Raw genomic sequence first — 22683 nt, 5'->3', positions numbered from 1 at the left:
TGAGTCACAACCAGGTTTTTTTCTTTTAAGTAACAGAATAGATTTTTAAATATCAGCTTATTACATTAAGTAAGGTAAACATTGTTTTATGAAAGTTTCCTTCAGTGACACATCATATATGTACGGGTATACAACGTTGTTTTGAAAATTGTATTATTTATTATGCATTCCAAGAAGTGTGAGAAAGATCAGCTTGGTCTTCACCAATAACTACATTACTTCCAAAATCTTGATTTTAAACATCCCACTTGCTAACTACTACCTTCTACTTTTAGAGCCCACTCGTTCCAGTCTCCTCTCTCCAAAAAGTTTTAACCTCATTCAGTGTTCCAAATCACTGACTCCACCACTTTCTACTACACTCCCTGCTCCCCTGTCATATGCTCACATCTCTCCTTGTCTGGCTCAGATTCCGGGCTCTAACTTTAATCGTTCCCTTAACTCCTTTGCCCCTTGCTACACTGTTGTATTTTTTTGTTGTCAAAAGCCCAAAAGCTACACCAAACTCTCCAACTACTTTGTGCTACCATCCAAGCTGCTCAGTGTCACTGGAGGAAACAGAACTGTGCAGATATCACATTGAATTTCTGATCATAAATTCTAAGCAGGCTTTTAATGCTGCCCAATCCTACTACATTTCCCTAGTAATTTAACTTCCCCATTCTCCTGACAACCACTTTATACTTCATCTTCTCTAAACGGATGACCTGGCTTATTTCATTTTTCCAATACTAATCTACAGTTGAGCCCATATACTGCACCTGCCCTTAGATCACAATAGAATCATCCCTGCTCCTATTTAAGGTTAAACCACCCCACATCCATCTTGCCAACACAAAGACTTGGATTCTGGAAGTACGGTTCTGCTCTCCTATGGGTTCAGTTTTATCCTCTCATTCAGATTATACCCATTAATGTAAAAATATGCTCTAGTAACTTCCATCTTAAAAACAATAATCTCTTGATGCCGGTTTGCAACTAACTACCCTATTTCTGTTCCCCTATATAGCAAAAAAGGGGAACAGAAAGTGTGGTCCATATCCACTGTGAAAGTGTGGTCCATATCCACTGTCACTTTTTCCCACTTACACTTTCACCATAGCTATCAGGTGTCTATCTCTACCCGTCTGTTGAATCCAGTCTTGTCTAAGTTCTTAACAAGCCCCACTTTGCCAAATCCAGAGGTCAGTTCCCTTTCCTTATCTTATTCTATTCAGAGCAGCATTTATATCACTACCTAAGTCTTCATTATATTTTTCCCACTCCCTCATTCTTTAATTTTATTCGCTTCTGAGATACCATGCTTTCTTGGTTTTCTTTTTATTTCTAACACATAGAGATCCACAAAGGGGATTAGCTGATCTTATTAAGAGTGCCACAGGACTTGGTCCCTCTTCTCACTTCTCTAACTTTTCTCTATAGGTGACTTTATTCAGTTCTTAGATTTTAATCTCCATTGATATGCTATGGCTTTCAACTTTATATCTACAGCCCTGAACTCTCCCTTGAGCTCCAAACTCATATAATTGTGTATCCACTTGATAAACCACTTGGATGTCTACCAGACACCATAAATTTAACCTGCCCCAGCCAGAAGGAAAACTGGATTTTCTCCCATCCCCATTAAACTTGCTTCTTCTCTACTCTTCTCCGTCTTAATTTAAAGGACTACCATTCATTTGATAGTCAAGCCAAATATCTAGACACCATCCTCCCCCCCCCCCTTATTTGAGTGTAGTTGACACAGAATATTACATTAGTTTCAGGTATACAACATAGTGATTTGACAAGTTTATACATTATGCTATATTCACCATAGGTGTAGCTACCATCTGTCCCATTACTTTGCTATTTCAATATCACTGACTGTATTCCTTATCCTGTTCCTTTTATTCTTGTGACTTATTCATTCCATCTACCTATCCCCTTCCCCTCTGACAACCATCAGTTTGTTCTCTGTATTTATAAGTCTGATTCAACTTTTTGTTTGTTTATTCATTTGTGGGTTGCTTTTTTTTTTTTTTTTAAGATTCTACTTATGAGTGGAATCATGGTATGTGTCTTTCTTAGCCTAACTTATTTCAGTTAGCATAATACCCCCTAGATCCCTCCATGTTGTCTCAAATGGCACAATCTCATTCTTTTTTATGGCTATGTAATATTCTCGTGTGTGTGTGTGTGTGTGTGTGTGTGTGTGTGTGTGTACCACCTTTTTGTTTATCCATTCTTCTATTGATAGACACTTGAGTTGCTCCCCTGTCTCAGCTATTGTAAATCATGCTGCAATAAATATAGGGGTGCATATATCTTTTTGAATTACTGTTTTCCTTTTCTTTGGGTAGTTATCCAAGAGTGGAATCATTGGATCATATGGTATTTCTGTTTTTGATTTTTTTGAGGAATCTCCATACTGTTTTCCACAGTGGTTGTACCAATTTACATTCCCAATAACAGTGCACAAGGGTTCCTTTTTCTCCACATCCTTGCCAACACTTGTTATTTCTTGTCATTTTGACTGTAGTCACTCTAACTTGTGTAAGTTGCTATCTTGTTGTGGTTTTGATTGGCATTTCCCTGATGATGAGTGATATTGAGCATCTTTTCATATGTCTTTTGCCTAGGTATCATCCTTAATTCCTACTTTTCTTTACCAACCATGAGCAAATTCTGTTAGCTCTACCTCCAGAATGTGCCAAATCATCCCCTCCTTCTTTAACTGCTATCATTATGTCCTACCTCTTCAACCTTATCTCTGACGATTTTCTTCCTCACTCTCTATACTGCCCCCCACCCTAACTCCTTCCTGCCTCTTTCTGCCTATCTTCACAAGCTAATCCTTGGGGGAAAGACTTCCCTGAATCTCTAAACTAAAAGTGAATACCTGTCCTAATTATTCTCGATGACTGTGTCCTAGTTTATTTTTCTCTTAATACTTAGTGGAGTCTAAAATTATCCCATTAGTTTGTATATTTAGTGTCTGCTTCTCCAATAAAATAAAAACTCTATAAGGTCAGGGCCATAAGTTCAGCTCCTAGAATGTAGTTGAGTGAATGAATGGCAGTTGAAAGTGTAATAGAGGTGGAAAGAGTAGTGATGGAAAAGGAATAAAGAGGTCAACATGATCAAATATGCACTTTTAAGAAATATCACTCTGGCTAGAGAGCCAGAGTTGATACCAAGACCAGGGAGGAAACTGCTAGGACAGGCTGGGTGAGTGATGATGGGAGCTTGTACTAACATAGCGGGGGCAGAGATGGTAAGAAGAGAATGGATTCCAGAGATGCTTAGGAAGAAGATCACTTGATGTCCTATCACACTTGAATATAAAAAAATGAGGGTCTGGGAAAGGGATATTTGAAGGATGTCATCAAGGTTTTTTGCTTAGGTGTTACTACTGGGAGTAAATGTTGGGAGAGGCCAACATTTAGGGACAAGCCATGACTTCTTTGGGCATGCTAACTTTGATTTCTCTTGACACATTTATGAAGAGATGACAAAATGGCAGTTAGATATAAAATTCTGGAGCTCCGAGAAATGATTTTGACTAAGGATATAAATTTGTGAGTCATTTGTACATACATAGGTGATGATTGAGGTCATATGTATGGAAACATGGAAATCTCTAGGTTTTTGCCTTCAGAAACTGGTTGAATATTTATTTATGTTTCCCGTGATGAGAAAGACTGAAGGAGAAATGAGTTGGGGAGATGGGTGGAAGTTAGCTCAGGTTAATAAACTATTATGGTGCTTTATTGTCTTTCACCACACATGGTAAGTCTGTATATTACTCAATAATTCTGGTGACTGTTTCCTTAGGTTAGTACTGAGGACTGAGGCTCTCAAATATTTTTTGCAACATTTGAGGATTAAGAATCTCCTTGGTAATGATGTCTTATGCCTCTGTAAGGTCACAGTCACATATAGTATCATTATGCTGGGTCCTGTATTTTATTCAACTATATTACCTGCTTCATAGAGTACCATCAGTACAATTCAACTACCTATTCTATCACCATTTCTAAAGGTATGAGAAAAATCATCCACTTGCCAAGTGTTAGAATTGAATGATCACAATGGAGTTATTCAAGATTATTTCTTGACCTGAACAACAAAAAAATGATCTTGTTTCCAAGTTAAAAAAAAAAAAAAAAGAACAGGAATCAAGAACCAAGAACTTTTCTGAATTTAAAACTAAATCATACTAATTATTTCCAACAGTACTATGTAGGTTTCCAGAAACTTACAATTAAATGTATTACTAAAACATCCCTTCCAATACTCATTTGACCATATAGGTAACCATACACTTTATCATCCATGCCAATACATTTCTGGGAATGAATATTGATTGTTACAGGTAAATACCAGGACTGCCCAGGCATATTGGGACCTATGGCCACTTATTTTATACAGCCTGATAGCTTAACAATGAAAAGCCAGAGCAGTATCTGGTTTCATTTAGCTAAATCAGGTGGTAAAATATGAAGCATAAAATGAAAGTCAGGAATTCTGCATCTACTTGATGTTCTTGTTTTTCTTTGTTTTTCATTTGGTTGATTTAAATATACAATGACTGATTAAGTTTTGAAAATTCAATTTGTTTACATGTGAATTAAATCTGTGGTACAAATCCAGAAAAAGTTCTCATTTCATTATATCAACTTAGGTCATATATTAGTGCTTTAAAAACTTAAGGGGAGTGCTAGAGGCATATCACTTATACATTAAAAGAAAAATTAAACTGATTTCAGAAGCCAAAATTATAAAATTAAGATTAAAAACACCAATTCTAACATTTGTTGTAGTCAATACATAAAATGCATATATTAGTAAGTTTGTTAAATATATGCATACAAAGGAAATACTGTTTACATATAGAATAAAACTATCATGTCTAAGTTAAATCAAGCTGAATACCACATCTTTAGAAACCAAAGGGAAAATGTTCCACATAATGTAAATATATACTTGGGGATGTTTATTTTCTCATTTCAGTTTCATTTTCAAAATATGCTGTATTTCCTGTGTAACCCATTTTTCATCTGCCCAATTACTAGCAATCTTTTTTCTACTATCAAAAATGATCATTTGTTTCTTTATTGTCGTAGATAAAACATCCTTTCATTGTTTCAGCTCACAAGCTGTGCAGATCCTACCCACTGTTCTTGCCTCCAGCACTTCACATTATTGGTGTATTATTTCATGCATGCCCTACTCTTTTATCAATTGCTTTTGAAGTAATGTTAATAGACTAGAAAATTGAGACATTTATGAAGTATAGGCAGTGTTTATGAAAAAATCCATAAAATATGACACAGGCAAGACAAGATAAAAGCAGCATTTTAATAGATTATGGCAAAGAGATCCTGTCAGAGTTGACAACTGACTCCTTCGAGATCACTAATTTTTATGAGATTAATTCTGTGGTATAAAAAATGAAGTTAAATGTCCTAATTAATCTGTAAATAGCACACCCACAATTAAACCTTGTGGCCCCTTCTTGGATTGGGGCTGCAATGATTTTTGAAAAGTAATTATCTCATATTCATAATGAAGAAGGTTTTTCTCTTTTCTTTTTCTTTTCTCATGGCATTTCAGCTAAAAATCCACCTGGATTCAAACTGGAATAGCAGCCTTCTGAAACACAAATCAGTTCCCAGCTTGGTGTGGAGGCATAGCCACTAGACTTGTGAGCCAAATATTTATGAATGGCTTATGTATTAAGAAAATAAAATTTGGGGAAATGGTACAGGAGTGAGGTGCTGGAGGAAAACTTAGAGTTTCTCCATATTTGAGTAACTCTTCTTTGTTCCACAATTTATAGCACACAGAAAGGTACAGAGTTCCCTTATGGTGGGGATAACATGGCAAAGCCCTGTCTCTTATAGGAGTTAGAAAGTGCATTATGTAGAAGGTAGAAAACAGAGCTATTGTCTGGCTTTTCCTGAGGCTGTGGTGGGTACTCAAGAAATGTTGGTTCTATTCCCCTTCCTGCCTTCACCTTTAATATTTAAGTTTTATAATACTTTCTGTAGATGTATGATGTTATCTGTACATATTCAAATGGAAATAATACAATTAATTAAATATAAACTGTTTTAGAATATTTTTGTGAGAGTTAATGTTAATAATACATACTAGCCTTTATGATTCACATTCATTATTTTATTCATCCAGACAACAGCTCCAAGACAAGGATTACTGCTACTACCTTGTTAAAAATAAGGAAACTGAGGCTCAGAGTTGTTAAAAGAATTATCCTAATCATATCTACATAATAGGTGATAGAACAGATTCTTGAAGCCAGATCTCCTGAGTTAAAGTCCTATGCTTTTTTCATTATAAGTAAACTGCGAGGTTATATCTTTACAAAGAAATACTCTGTTGATATAGTAAAATACTCTGTTTTGTAAAGAAAAACATTATTCAAATTAGTGAGCTCTCAAGTTAAAAAAGGTTAAATGACTACTTATTTTTCATTTGGATATTCTGCTTCTTGGAGGAATAGGGATATAGTTGTCTTTTTTAAAGAAGGACAGTTATTTTCTTCCTTGAGTCCCATGAGAAAGTAGCATTGTGAAAGTTAATCTTTTTAAATTTTTTAAATTTTTTGTAGCCTATGGCCCTGGCAATAGGTAAGCTATGGTTATAATCCAGAAGATAATATTGTAGCAAAATTGTATACTACTACCATATTTGAGGGAAAGATCTTTTAAATTGCCATTACTTGGTAAAATAGTACCAATACTAAAAAAACCGATATTGATGTTCTCAAGATATGACAATGTACTTTTCTTTTTTTGTTTTTTAAAGATTTATTTATTTTTAGAGAGAGAGAGTGTATGTGAGAACAACGGAAGGGGCAGAAGGAGAGGGAGAGAAGCAGACTCCTCACTGAGCGCAGAGCCCAAAATGGGACCTGATCTCACAACCCTGAGATCACGACATTGAGATCATGACCTGACTGAAATCAAGAGTCAGAGGTTTATCTAATTGAGCCACCCAGAAGCCCCGACAATGTAGTTTTCTGACTGTTCATAGTCTTACTATAAACACCTTAAATATTTTGGCTGATCAGTTGCTGTGGTTAACATGATTAACTGACTTATTTATTTGCTGCTTAACTGATGGAATGTTTTGCACTGGAGGAATCTATAGGCTGGCTGAAACCTCTCACATTTCACATGAGGAAATAGAGAATTAAGAGACAGTAAGGGATTTGTTCAAGGATCATATACAAATTATCTTGCAGATTCCTGACTAGAACTCATTACTTCTGATTCCAAGTCCAAGGTTCTCTTCCAATAAATTACCTTATCTGATTGTATCAGACTATTATTCAGTCCAAACCTTGGGTACATACAATCTAAGATTTTAGCACATCCTCTGATGGAACATTCTTCAACAGGTAAAACATTTAAGAACAGATAGGCCCAGTATTATAAACATGATCGCAAAGAGAAGTCCTAAGCTGACAGAAAGAGCAAATAATAAATGGTACCTTTCTCATCTCTAAACTCTGTAATACCAAGAAAACACCTTAAAGCCCTTGCCTTGGGTAAAAAATATTTGAAATGCCAAATCCAGTTATCAATTCATCTCTATGTGTGTGGGGAAGGATTTATATAGTTAAGTATATTCTAAGCCTGTTTATACCCAGCATTACTCCTAAAGTTCCAATAAGAGTGCCTATTTTTATTTTTATTTTTGAAGTGACACTAACTTGAGAAGAAAGAAAAAAATGAGTAAGTTTAAGCCATTCTTCAAAGTTCATTGCCGTGAAGCTATTGTGATGGTTTAAAAAAAGAGGAAGCAGGCTGCAGCTCAATTAGATGGTCTCACTCTCACATTCTCTGAATACAAATAGCAAACGATGATGTACTTACAGAGTTTGATAATAAAATTTGAAATTCTGCTTATTTATACAGTGACTATGTCCTAGAATTGAAAATAGAGACAACTAATTACAAAGGAACACTTTTAATATTACTGTTTCCACATCTTCATGTAAGAGTAAATGGGGAAGTTTCCTTGTATGGTGTGGTGCATGCAACAAAGCATTTTTACATGGCCAACTGTGCGCTCAGGAATGCTACAGAGAGAGGCAGCAAGGCTTTTACTGAGTACTTAATCATACTTGTTGAATACATAAACTTGGGTCCCTCTGAGTCAGGTTGTACGCTGTTGATTCTACTATCTGTGGTGGGTACTTCATTTTAAATATCTTTAAAGGGTACACAGTGACTCTTCTCTAGGGTATGTAATAATGATCAGTGACATTCCTTACACTCACATAGTGGTCAGTATTATTGAATAGAAAACGATGACCACAGTCTTAAAGAATCTAGAACTATTTTTCATGACTTTAGACTGTAATACACTCAGCAACAACAAAATTAACATTTTCCAAACCACTGTTGTTCCCAGTTCCTGACTACTCCCATGATTCAAACCACTTCAGCTCTAAGCTTTAGATTCCTCCCTTTTACATTCAATCACTGCATCAGAAGGTGTATAACTGGCTTGAGATCTACCATCTCTCTACGTGCCACAGAAACACCTGTGTTAGAGTTTGGTGAATTTTGATGCACGCATGGAGAAAATTACAGATCCTTGGATACTGTGCTTAGATGCATCTAAAAAAACCTACTAAAAATCTCACATCAACAGAATTCTATACATATTTCTAAGAAAGATTTGTTACATTTTATTTTTCAAGAATACACACACAAAAATAACATTAAAATAGAAATAGAATATTAGCATGATGGAAAAGAAACACACATTAGTCAGACCTCAAGGGTCAACATGGTAAATCAAGTTTCATAATTTTTTTAATGGTTATTCTGTTATTCTTGTGTTAGGTAATGGTATTGTTGGAACAGTAAGCCCTTAACATCTGTGCACTTTGGATCACCTTAAGCCAGCTGGTTCCTCTCAAAAGTGCTCATCTTTTGTTCTTACTATGTCCTGACCTGGGCCTCTAGCCTTAAGACAGCTATGGGCTTTCTGCAGCCAGGATATCCTCTTCCAGACTGTCAGGCAATTTCAAATGATTGATGTGCTAGTCTGGTGCTCTGGTATTTTTCCCTTAGTAAGTCTCCAGTAAATCTACAGCTCATTCGGTAAGAATGCTAATTAGATCGCCTCTTACTTAACTTCATGCACATTTTTCTTATTTTCTTGTATTTTTGGAGGTGAGCTTAAAGTTTATAACAGTGTGTTTCTAAAAAAAATTTTTATACAATATTACATATAAATAAAACACATTTCCTACCAAGGGAAGCAATTCTAGCAGTGAACTCAGTTGATTCTCTTCCTTTCAAAACTGTGCCATGCAACAATTATGCCAACCTGAAGCATAATTCCTAGGCCCACTCTAAAAATTAGTAATCATTTACCCACTTGCCTTTTATTCCCCTTTTTCTACTACTCCTTCCAAAATAACTCTTATCTGAATGCTGCTCTACTCTTTCCCTCATGATCAGAGGCAACCAGTATAGGAGGTCCTGGACTCATATCTCTGAAACCCATTCTAGGTTCTACTCCAGAGGATCACTGATGGAAACTCACACCTCACATAGGGCATGGCCCTAACTGAGACCCAGTCTTCTGTCAGTCAAGGCCCAAGCAAGGCAGAATATAGCTAGAAGATTAGAAAAACATACCAATTTAAAATTTACTTGTATGTAAGACAGTATTCTTATTCTTAGAAAAAATATACCGTGAAGGATGTAAAAGGTCATGTAACTAACTTTTAAAAGGCTCAGAACAACACATATATAAATACACACATAATAAATATGTTTTGGATACACACACATATATGTATGCAAATAGAGGGAGAAGGAGCAAATGAGCATACTCATTTGATAAAGGAAATGGGGCAAAATGTCAACAACAGGTGAATCTGGGTAGAAGATACAGGAGTATTCCATGACTATTCTTATTCTTGTCATTTTCTGTTAAGTTTGAAATAACTGCAAAATAAAGCCATAAAGAAACAAAAATTGTATTTTAGAATGCTAATAGCTTCTACCATACACGATATGGTCAGCTATGATGAGGGGGTAGGGAAAGCCTGAGAAAGGCAGGAGAATTTGTGCAGTAGACAGAAATCTCTTAATTTAAATGCCTGGTGGTCAGGGAAAGAAAGAAAATACTTGGATAATCCATAATTGGAAAGGCGATTCCTGGAGATGAGAATATATACAGAAGCCCAGAGATTTCTTTATTTTTTTTACATACCACAAACATTTAGGAGTTGAAATATTTGTATTTTATGAAGACATAAGAAATGACTTTGTATATCAATGTCTATGTTATTTGTACTTCTATATGCTAAATGTAATAAATGCAACTTGAATGTAACAATAAGAGGATCAACACTATGGACAGAGTTAATATGTGCTTATCTGAAACTTAGCAGATAAAAAGATACTGCCAAAATAAACAAGCTGAAAGTGAGAACGGACATTCGAAGTACATTATTGTGTTACTGGAACATCTGGTACTAACACTGTCAAGTTTACATATGTTCTCAAATACTTATTTATGTAACAATCAAATGCTAAGCATTCCAGCTGCACTTGTAAACTTTTTATGAACTGAAGTCATATGCACAAGCTCAGCTAAATATACTTGACAGAGGGAGGGGCGTGAGGAAACTGTTAACTCTGAGAACTGGAGTTTGATTGCAGTGCGGCCCCTGGCAACGTTAATGGACCAGTATTTGCTAGGAGAACTGAGCTGCTTGGCTCATGTGAGATTCACTTCCATTCCGGTAGGTAGATTCACAAATATCTAGTCAATGGTCAAAATCATGATTTGACAGCTAACTTTTTTGGATATAATTTACTCAGGAAAGAAAACTGTATATAGATTAAAAAAAATAGAGCAGAGGACATGATGATATAAAGTCATTAAAAAAAAAGAGTATTGGATTCTAAGGTGGAAAAATACTTTCCTCAACACATTCTAAAGTCAGACAAGTAGTCTGACTGGAGCAACACATAAATTAGAAAAGACAGAATAAAAGGAGGAGGCACTTTTGCATGACGACCATCTGATGTTACTCCTAATGAAAATTAGTTGTGTGAAACTTGCCTCCTTAGAGACAGAATAAACAGTAACTACCTTAAGCCTTTTGAAAGAGTAAAAAAGCAAGAACAAGGGAAACAAGTATTTCTATGCCCTGTTTTCCTCTTCTACAAACAAAAGGAAGAAGATAGATAACGACTTTTCCTAAAGCTTGCCTAATCATTGCTTTGATCCAATTTCTCGAGTATGCAATACTGCAGAAACTTACCAAGTTCTTCATTTTATGAACAGAAGATCTTTTTTTTTTTTTTTTTAAGATTTTATTTATTTGACAGAGAGAGACACAGCGAGAGAGGGAACACAGGCAGGGGGAGTGGGAGATGGAGAAGCAGGCTTCCCACAGAGCAGGGAGCCCGATGTGGAGCTCGATCCCAGGACCCTGAGATCATGACCTGAGCCGAAGGCAGATGCTTAACAACTGAGCCACCCAGGCGCCCCTCAACAGAGGATCTTAATCAAAGTGATTTCTGTCAGGTTGGGGTTAAAAGCATATATTTTTTTGGGGAAAATTAAGAATCACCTCTACCCTCAATGTACTGGCAGATTCTGAAAGTTTCTTTTAGAATTAACCAGATGTTTCAGAGTGATTTCTAGATCTAGAGGTATGAAGATCTGTAATCTATGTGATCCTCTTACCTGTACTTTACTTATGCCAGAACTTGCAATCACAGATCTTGGGCCAGGGAAAATACCATTCACTACCATTCACCCCTTTACCTCGGTAGCCTTAGAAACCCTAGATATATATTTAATTTCCTGGGAAACTTCTAAAAATCTCAAACCCAGGCTCCATCTCAGACCAATTAAATCAGAGTGAAACTCAGACATCAGCCCCACTTGATTGTGTAGCCAAGGTTGAGGATGAGGATGGGCTTAGAATGATAGGCATTCTTTAGGGATCATGGCATTAGCTTTATAAAAAGGGCATTATTTTTTTGCAAAATAACTTGGAAGCAGTAGGCACTCCCCATGCTCTCTCTTTTAATTAGGTCTGGAAATACAGGAGTTATAAACACAAGAGCTCTGACTCTTCAAACTCCACCTCTTCTCACATCTTGAGAACACCTAGGGCTGATAAGGTACTGCCTGAGGATAGGTGGTCTAGCCTTCCAAGCCCCACAGCTTCCTCATTTTAGCTGAAGAAGGGTTGAACAAGGACAGTGGACTTTTTTTTTCATTTTGACAAGTTATGAAAAAAGTAGCAAATTTTGCCTACAAAACTACATTATGCAGTCATGAATGTGAAGGAGAGAGTGGGATTTAAGTGGGAGCTTAAATTATGAGGACAGAACATACTAACCTTTAAAAAATGCCTTTCAGATTATTTGCAACAATGAGGCATATATACATATACATATAAATTTCAGACCAAGAGAATAACCTGGAATTTAGCTTTAAAGAGAACGAATGTAAATCTTGCTCTGCCTTGACAATTCTAGTTTATACCAATTGTCTCTGTGTATTACTAATGGTACCTTCTTTGACTCAAAGTGTCCTGTTGGGATTGTAAAGTAGAGACAAGAAACATGAATTATACAGTGATAATGCTCAATAAATATTAGTTATTGTAAGATTATTGTCATTATTATTAATTCATAAACAACAGGTTTTAAAGGCTGTCTACCCATATAAAAAGAAAACAAAAATGCACACCACCAGATTTCAACCACATCTCTACAACTGAAGATTGGTTTTCTCTACATTTCCACAAGTGGTAATGCAGTGTCATCTTTGAAAATAGATGGCGTTTTTTTATCCCTTTTTCTATAAATAAATATAATTCAAGGTAATTAAAAAAGGATTTTTATCTTCAAAATGTCAGAGGGATTTGTATAATGTAAAGATCGTTTTTAATCATTACTAAGTAGATGGCTTTACTTCTGATTATTATCTAAGCTTAGCCAATTTATGTTCAATGGTTTGGGACAAGAAAGCAAAAAAAAAAAATTAATTAAAAATAAAAAAGACAGGAATGGCATTTAGATCTGCTTTAAGTACTATCTAAAATGTTCTCTTGTTTTGACTAACTCCAGAAGGAAAACTTGAAACAATGAGTAAATGAGTATAAGTTACAAAGAGGCATATTTTAGCTCAACATAAGGATTTTTAAAATAGAGTTGTCCAACAGAATGGATTGTTTCAGCAAATGATGAGCTCCTTTGCTGAAGATATCCAAACTGAGACCGGATGAGCATATGCCAAGGATGCGGCAGGAAGCATTTCTGCACTGTGTGGGAGGTTAGCCAACAGAAGATGACGTCTTAGGTTCCTTCCAGTGCTAAATTCTATAATCTTATGACTATTCCTAACACGAATAACTATCTTAATGATACAAATGATGTGGAGGCCTGGTTAAGAAAATGAAAAAGAAGAAAAACAAACAAACAAACAAACAAACTTTACTTGGGTTCCAGGGAAAACAGACTATGTGAAGAAGCTTTTCTTTTTAAATGCTGAGATAAGGAAGTTGCTACATTCTAAAAGTCTATGTTTTATGATACATGTAATTATTTTATAAAATTTAAGGCAAACAATAAAGCATGCATTTCCAAAAGATAAATGAATTGAAGAGTAAAAAATTATTTGTTGAATTACCAAATTTTACAAAACAGGAGGATAAGAAGCTAGGCAGAAAGCCACCAAGCAAGGTTTTCCAGTCACACAGTCCCATGGAGAAAAAAAAAAAAAAAAAGAGTTCAGAAACTTCTAAGGGGGAGAGATCCTGATTAAAAACCCCAGGACCTCCAGGCACCTGGGTGGCTTAGTTGGTTAAGTATCCAACTCTTGATTTTGGCCCGGGTCATGAACTCAGGGTCATGATCTCTGGTCATGGGATTGAGCTCTGCGTCCTGCTCCACACTCAGCATGGAGTCTGCTTGCCCCTCCCCCTTCCCCTCTGCCCCGCTCCCTGCACAAAGGCATGTGCGCACTCTCTCTCTCTCAATTAAAATAAATAAATGAAATTTTAAAAAAAACACACACAAAACAACCCAGGATCTCAATTAGAAATCCAGGTGTCCACAAGAGCAAAGCAGAGACAAAGAAGAGGTAGACTGAGCAATTACCAGTTGAATCCCAGCATTAGAATAAAGTAATCTGCGAACACTCTATTGTCCAACCAAATCCACAGAGAAAGAGAACATCATCCAGAGTCACTACAGTTCAGCAAACGTAATATTTGGCATTAATAACACACACACAAAACACTAAACAGGACAGGAAGAAAAGAACAGATCAATAGATGAGCCATTTATTGGAATTATCAGGTTGGATAAAAAGCTATGATTAACAGGTTTGAAAAATAAATGACATGAAGAATTTATAGATTCTAGAGTGGCAGAATTTATTTAGAAAATCAAATAGAATTTCTAGGGCTAATAAAATGTAATAACTGGAATTAAGAACAAGATTGGTGGGTTAAACAGAATATTGGAAGCTGAAGGGAGGATAAGTGACCTGGAAGAAATACCAGAAAGTATTTGGGTTGAAATTTGGGTAATAAAAGGTATGAAAATACTAAAAAGTTTGCAGCTACAATATGAGAATGGTAAAAAAGTATATTTAATTGGTGTCCCAGACTGGGGAGGAGAAAAATAATAGGGCGGGAAACAACTGAATAAATAAGGGCAAAGAATTTTCAAAGTGAAAGACATCAAGGCATAGAAAGACACATCATAGTAAAACTGCTAAAAACTACAAAGAAAAAAAAAAAAAACCTTGAGAATAGCCAAATGGAAAAAATATACCTTACTTTCAAAGGTACAGAAATAAGAATGGTAGTCAACTTGTCAATAGAAATAATGAAAGACAGATAATGGAATGACATTTTCAAGTTGCTGAAAGACAACTATCTTCTTGGATTTTATACCCACCAAAAATACTCTCCCAAAGTGAAGGTAAAATAAAGACATTAGCAGACAGACAAAAAGCAGGGGAAATTATCACTAGCATATTCTCACTAAAATGCGTATAAAGGTTAGTTCTGCTGGCAAATGGAAAATGATCCCAAATGGAAGCATAGAAATTCAACAGAAATAGTAAAACTGTGGATAAATATAAATAAATACTGACTGTACAAAGCAGTAATTACAATGTCTTCTGGGGAATAAAACAAATGCAGGAGTACAATGATTGATAACAATAATACAAAGGATGGTGACACATGAACATAAAATATTCTAAGGTCCTAGCGTTGGTCAAGAATTTTTAAATGTATAGAATTATATTAGGTTGTAATAAGTCCAGACTAGAGAGTGTATTCTTTTTTTTTTATATTTTACTTATTTATTTGAGAGAGAGAGTGAGTGAGAGAGAGAGACAGAGCAAGCACGAGCAGGGGAAGGGGCAGAGGGAGGGAGAAGCAGGCTCCCTGATGAACAGGGAGCGTGATGTGGGGCTTGATGCAGGGACCCCAGGACCATGACCTGAGCCGAAGGCAGATGCTTAACAGACTGAGCCACCCAGGCGCCCCGAGAGAGTATATTCTTTAGGATATGTACTCAACATAGTAAAAGAATGTGTAATTAACAAACCAGTAAAGGAGGGGGATAAAATAATGAAGGAAGTCTGTTTAACCTTAAATAATGTAAAGAAGGAAAAAGATGAACATGAAATAAGTGAAAAGAGCAGAAAACAGATAATTTATAATTTCTGTAATGTTTGTAATTACATTAAAAGAGGTTGCTCTAGTTATAAGCAAACATTTTCAAACTAGATTAAAAAATACAATCAGAATTATTTATAATTGATATTCTTTAAATATAAAGATAGAGAAAGTTTGGAAGTAAAAGGATGGAAAAATATATACCATTGTAACTCTAACTAGAAAAACTGGTGCAGTTATTCTACTTTTAAAATGGATATATGATAAAAGGTAATCCATCAAAAAGATAAAACAATTCGGAATTTGCTTTCACATATCTTCAAATATCTAAAGCAAAAATTGACAAAACTTAAAGGAGTGTCCCATACAACAATCTCTCTTAATTATTGGTAAAGAAAGGAAAGGAAAAAAATCAGCAAAGATACAGAAGATCTAAACAATGCTTTTAATAAACCTCCCTTAATTGGCATATATACAACACTGCACCCAACAATAATAGAATACACATTCTTTATAAATGCATATGGATCATATACCAAAATTGGTCATGTGGACCATAAAGGAAGTCTCAACAAATTGCAAGAGACTAAGTCATTTAGAGTACATTCTTTGAACACTACTTAATTGAGCTAGAAATCAATAAAAAAATTAACAAATTATCTTTGTTTCATATCCTAAACTAAGACTACAACAAATAAGAACCATCAGAAGTTTTCCACTGCAGAAACTGATGCAGGAAATCATTTTTAAACATTCAAAACTGTGCTATAAAATAAATTTACATTTATTTTCAATTAATTACCAAAAAATCCACGTAGCATATCTTTGGTTAACTTTTTACAGATGAAATAATATATAAAATTGCTTTTCTTATTTGTTTTTGGCTAGAAATCAGGTTCCCCCTTTTAAAGCTGTCACTCTATATACCTGGGATCACTAATATAGTAAAGATTATAGTCAAATTGAAAACTTTTTTATTAAAAAAGAGCCAACCTGCCAACTTACTTCACATATTTAGTCAATTGCCATAAAAATAAGAAAACCTTAAGCATGTCTACTAACCATGAGAGACTGACCATATGGTCCAATGCTAGCAGGTGCCCAGTGAGAAATACTCTGAACATACAGGATTTCTTTGATGAGAGAGACCATCACCAATCTTTATGTCCTTCTGATGGGCAAGGCAATCTATTGAGAAAAGTATTCCTTCTGGCAACATAGTTTCTACACATACTCTGAAAAGTAAACCAAATTTGTTGAGTTCGTTGTCTCTTTGTGTTTGTGTTGGTTATTCTCGAATTTTGGTTCTTGGCTATCTTCTCATATCTATAGGCAAAGATCTTGATTACAGAATATTGTTACCTACAATGTGTTTCAAGTGACAATGTTCACCTGGCTCTGACAGCAAAGATGATGAACATGGTGCTGGCCAACTGCCAGGCTGGCTTGCGTATATAGCATGCCTTTTGGGTGGACACATTTCCTTACTTGGGGGGTCCATGAATCAGAGGAGACCCTATCTCATTAAAATCTCCTTTGGGACTCTCCCATGTCATATTTAGAATTCCGGATTTGTGTCTTTATACAGTGCCCAGTGGAGTCAGATACTTTGAAAGCAGGGTGCTGGTGCAGTTGTTCTATCACCCTGTAATTCACTGGCCAACCAGACATAGCCTATTCCTCTCACTTCCTGATAGCCTTGAATCTTGGGCTTATTTAAGGCTCCTTTTGTTTTGGAAGATCTTTTCCATCTCTAGGGAGCTGTAGGTTCAGCTTTGTTGGGATATGCCATTAGTCTTATCCTATTTCTTAATACCTCCCAGAAATTTTTACTTCTGATAGCACCCTTCCCTGCCTTCTGTAGTTGCTCTGGGTTTATTACTGTTTTACATGTCTTCTGTCAGTTCAATAGAATTCTGGTAGGGAGGAAAGACAAAAGCTGTCAAAATGTTCAGTCAGCTCTCTTGAACCCATATATAAATTTCTATGTCAACTCAGTTGAATTATATGAGCAATTAAACAAATGTAATCTCATAACACTTCACAGTTTACTGAAATGGGAGCCATCTGTCTTAATTCTAACTCCCCATTAATGTTTTAGTAAATTCATTCAGACTCTGCTTTTCCAGCCTTGCTTCAGGATAAGAAGTGCACCATCCCATTCCCCAACTCTTTCCCTCTTTTGTATCGCCAATCTTTCTCCTGTGGGTTCTCCTTTTCTCCTACAACAAATGATAAATCTTCCCTATCCCCAAAATATCTCCTCAGTTTTACCTCCCTCCTATCCTCACAGCCCTCTCATTAATTCCTAAGCCCTATAGCGATTAACATTGCCAATGCCAAAATTCACTCTTGAGGAAGCTTCCTTGGAGCTCCATGATCCTATCTCTTTAGGCTTGTCTGAAGGTAGTGGGATAGTGGGGATTCTCTCAATGGGGAGTGGAAAGAGCACTAATTTTGTTTGTCCGAAGGTAGTGGGATAGTGGGGATTCTCTCAATGGGGAGTGGAAAGAGCACTAATGCCAAAGATAGAGAAGAATCATGAAAATTCATCCGAAATGGGGAAAGGATGGAAAACAATGCTGACGCCTTCCTAAGTCAAAGCCTACATTCTTTCTTTTCTTAGTCTTCATCTGCAGCAATGAACACTACTAAACCTCTCTCTCTGAGGGTACCTTCCCTAGAATTCCATGGTACTACTTGAACTTGGTCTTCTTCCTACCTTTTTGACAATTCCTTCCTAGTATGAAGGGAGTCATATAATGGGGGAGGTTTCTACAATATAGAGTGTAATCTGTAGAGGTGCCAAAGATTAAAAAAAATTCCTTGAAATTCATCAGAACTTGGAAGGAAAAGATGGAAAATAGGACAAACAGGAAAACAGACTGGAAGTAAGATAAAGTAAAAGGCGGACCTAGCTGGTCAGCTGGGGAAGCAACCAGAAGTAACCCTAGGTTTCAGAACCACTGAGTCTGTGTGGGAAGTTGTAACCTTAGTGTTGCCTACAGAGTGGAATGGCTGGCAGATGTCAGGCATTTGAGCCCCTAACTGTAAAGCACCAGATGAGCATTTCTTATCTCATTTGCCTAATGGTAAAAGAGCTTCTCATATCCTAGGTCACTGTTGACTGGTTCTGGGGGCAAATGGTAAGCTGCTCATGGCTGAATGATGCTCACTGTGCCACCTGAAATAGGCCCAGAGCAAAGCAGATGTTCCTGGAGAAAGTACCAATTTCCCTAGTTAATGCTACAATACTCTAATCATTCCTTTATCTCATGCCTACTAAGTATTAAAACATTTTCTCAGTGGTAAATCATTTTCTGCTTATTAACTTGTGATGGGCCTTGGGTTGTTTTATAAAATTATATCATTTAATTCTTAAAGAGTTAGATTCTCTAAATCTGTCAGGAAAAATCTTTTTGCTTTCTTCTTTTAAAAAATGTATCTCCCTGTATTAATTTTCCTCTGCTTATACTCCAGAATCCCTTTACTTCTCAAGCCTTACCATGAATGCATGTCTCTGTGTGCAGGTTACTGATAATGGTTGTTAAAGAATAGTAAGAATAGCTGCATAAGGGCGCCTGGGTGGCTCAGTTGGTTAAGCGACTGCCTTCGGCTCAGGTCATGATCCTGGAGTCCCGGGATCGAGTCCCACATCGGGCTCCCTGCTCAGCAGGGAGTCTGCTTCTCCCTCTGACCCTCCCCCCTCTCATGCTCTCTCTCTCTCAAATAAATAAATAAAATCTTTAAAAAAAAAAAAAAGAATAGCTGCATAAGATCGGGATATAAAAGAAATATGGGATAACAAACCATGTTAGGAAATATGAAAGACACATAAATTTGAAAAACAACACAACCACTCTACCAATGGGAGACAACATGATAAAAAGCAGGCTTCAGAGCCAGGGATTGCTATACAGCAGAGCATGAACCTGGAATGAGGATTTAAATGGGATAACCAGAAAAGTGCCGGGTATTAAGCATTCAGGCAACTTTCTCTTCACATGATAGTAAGAGTTACCTACCTTACAGGCAGGAAGAGCTTGAATGTGGTCACATATGCTGAGTTAACAGCTGAGAAATTTTTCATGCTTTTCAGATGGATGACCCAAATGATATCTTTTCAATTCCATTCCCCTAGATTTAATAATAGCTGCAGAAGAAAAAATATATTCATAAGTTTAGAACAACTATAATTAAATTAAAATTCTTCTGCTAAGAAATTATAAGTGATATTTTGAGTTGACTTCATACAAAATATATTCCATATATGTTGTATATATTTCTGATCATGGATTAGTGTGACTGAAGCATTTGGTGATGAAATAATGGAGAGGTTGGCAAATTTTTTCTGTAAAGGACTAATAAATATTTTAAGCTTTGCAGGACAAGAGGCAAAAATTAAGACATTATATAGAACAACAAATTATAGAAAATCTAACACAATGTAGGCAATAAATTGCTTTACTAACAAAATTCAAAATACAGTAAGAATAATTGAAACATTAAAAAAATATATATCTACTAATGAGAAGAATGGAGTTCTCTCTTTTTTTTTCTTTTAGGATAACATTTCACTTAACAAGAGTTCAAAGTTACTCTTCCTGACATCAAAATGGTTGCAAAAGATCATTTTTTTTTAAAGATTTATTTATTTATTTGAGAGACAGAAAGAGAGCAAGCAAGGGGGAGGGGAGGGGCAGAGGGAGAGGGAGAATCTTAAGCAGGTTCCACGCCCATTGCAGAGTCCGATGTGGGGCTCTATCTCATGACCCATGAGATCATGACCTGAGGCCAAAACCAAGAGTTGGATGCTTAACTGACTAAGCCACCCAGGTGCCCCACAAAAAGTCATTTGTAAAAATCATTCTTAGCTTGTGGGAGGTATCAAAATGGTAGGAAGCTGGCTTTGGTCTAAGAGGTTTAATTTATTGACTTTGGCAGTATTGAGCTTTAAAACTATCATGATTTGGCCTTTTATAAAAATTAAAGTGTGACTTTAAACTTTAGGTTTTAGAAAATCAATTGACTCCAATTTGCCAAGTTTTTTCCTTATAAACTTTATATTAATAAGATTAAATAAATGAATTCACATTTTTAAATGTTACATTATGGAAAAATACTGGTTTTCATTTTAGCATACTTTATTTTATTTTTTTTTTACAAAAGATCTTATCCATTTATGTATTTATTTAAGAGAAAGAGTGCACGCAATGGGGGGAGGGGCAGAGGGAGAGAGAGAATCTCAAACAGACTCGAACTGAGTGCAAAGCCCATGCAGGGCTCAATCTCACAATCTGGAGATCATGACCTGAACCAAAATCAAGAGTTGGACACTTAATAGACTGAGCCACCTAGGTGCCCCGATTTTAGCATACTTCCAATGAGTAATCTCAATGATTTTAATACCTCATCCCTTAGGAAACAATAACCAGAATAACGATAGAAACCATTATCACATTTCAATTAAAAGAAGTCAAGCTTAATTTTGACCTCTGAAATTGCTTGTAATGCCCTCTACACTAGATCTGAGATTTGAACATTTTGCAGTTAGATCTACCTTAGATGGTAGACTGTAAATGCTAGAAAATTAAGATAAATACCATTCTCTTAGATTGTTGATTGTTTACATATATTGTTATCCCCACTTTCTCCAAAGCTCTAGAAAATAATAAGACAAATCTACATGGAAACAAAAAACCAAAAGGATTTAGTGTGATAAAGAAGCAAGAAACCAGAACCACATCTGATGAGACTAAACATTACTAATAAAACAGAAAAGGGAAATAATATTCTTGGGATGAACTTAATCTTGGGATAATTTGACTTTATGGAACTCAGTTGTTAAGGAACTTGAGAGACAGGGTGTTGAGAGACACTCTTTCAGGGTGTTCCAGTTAGAACTGAGAATTACAGGCAAAGAATGCTGAGAAGATAATTGAGCAGCATAACCATCAATAAAGCAGATAAGAGAAACAGGATTTACTATATACTATATGCTGAATAAAAAGAAATAGCTACAAAGTGAACTTTGTAATAACTTACAAAGAGTTCTGTTTGAGGATCTTAAGCTGTTTTCTAAACCAGTATTATCTCATTCTTACACACTAGAAAATTAAGTCAAAATAACAATCAATCAACTTCTTGTGCCAGAAAACAGCCATTCTTTTCTGGTTGGACCCATTTCTTTGGTGGGCCACTAAATTCTCTTATTCAACATTCATTGGTGATAGTCTTTCTTAAAGTACTAAGAAAATGAATTAAAACTATTCTAAAGTTTTATAGTTTGACATGAAAGTTAATGCTTAAAAATGAACCAAAGATAAAAGGTTAAAGGGGAAATCCCTAAAAAGGATTAAATATTTAGCCATAAATTTTAAAATATCCCATTTACCAAAACTTCTTGTTGCAAGAATTATGAAATATTTGACTACTGGAAAGATTTTTGGGTTTCATGCTTCGTATTTTTCAAAGACTGCCTACTATGTTTCCAAGTTCAAGTATAATTCTGCCCAAGAGTAGAGATTTGGCCCAGATGAGCTCTTGCCATTCCTTTCTGTTTGGTGATCCTTTGTTAAATATGACACTTAACAGCATTTACACCTAGGAGACAGAGGATACCACTATAAGACAAAGGATCTGAAGCTCCCATGTCAGAATCCTTCTCCAGCTTCTCCTAGACTAGAAGTAACAAAGAGAATTTGAAACTTTCCTCACTCATATCTGTGTTTTCAATAGTGTCTGAAAGCTGGAGATCTTGAATTTATACATGTTATACAAAATGTGTCTACTTTTAGGATTTGGAGTTCTCAACCCAAAGCTATTCCCTGAGGAAGATGAACAGGTGATAAAAGTTTCCTGACCCATTTGCTGGCATCACCTGGTTCGTTTGCTTGCCTACTGATAAAACTTGGGATGGAGCTGCTTCTACTCCTGATGGAGTAGAGATACTGATGTTCTTGCACTACCATGCTGAGAAT

At 35.9% G+C, this 22683-nt stretch overlaps 1 long non-coding RNA gene across 1 annotated transcript in view; it reads right to left on the bottom strand.

The window, feature by feature from the left end:
* The window catches only part of LOC144382766 (uncharacterized), a 100447-nt gene that overhangs the window by 64883 nt on the left and 12881 nt on the right, over nt 1–22683 (bottom strand). The window contains exon 2 of the long non-coding RNA XR_013450155.1: nt 19729–19856. This is a non-coding gene — a long non-coding RNA (uncharacterized LOC144382766). The remainder of the gene's footprint in view (nt 1–19728; nt 19857–22683) is intronic.

Source organism: Halichoerus grypus, chromosome 8 (assembly GCF_964656455.1).
Source record: "Halichoerus grypus chromosome 8, mHalGry1.hap1.1, whole genome shotgun sequence".
NCBI classification, from domain to species: Eukaryota; Metazoa; Chordata; class Mammalia; order Carnivora; family Phocidae; genus Halichoerus; species Halichoerus grypus.
Note: the sequence above shows the minus strand (reverse complement) of the source record. Positions and strands in the feature narration are given on the sequence as shown.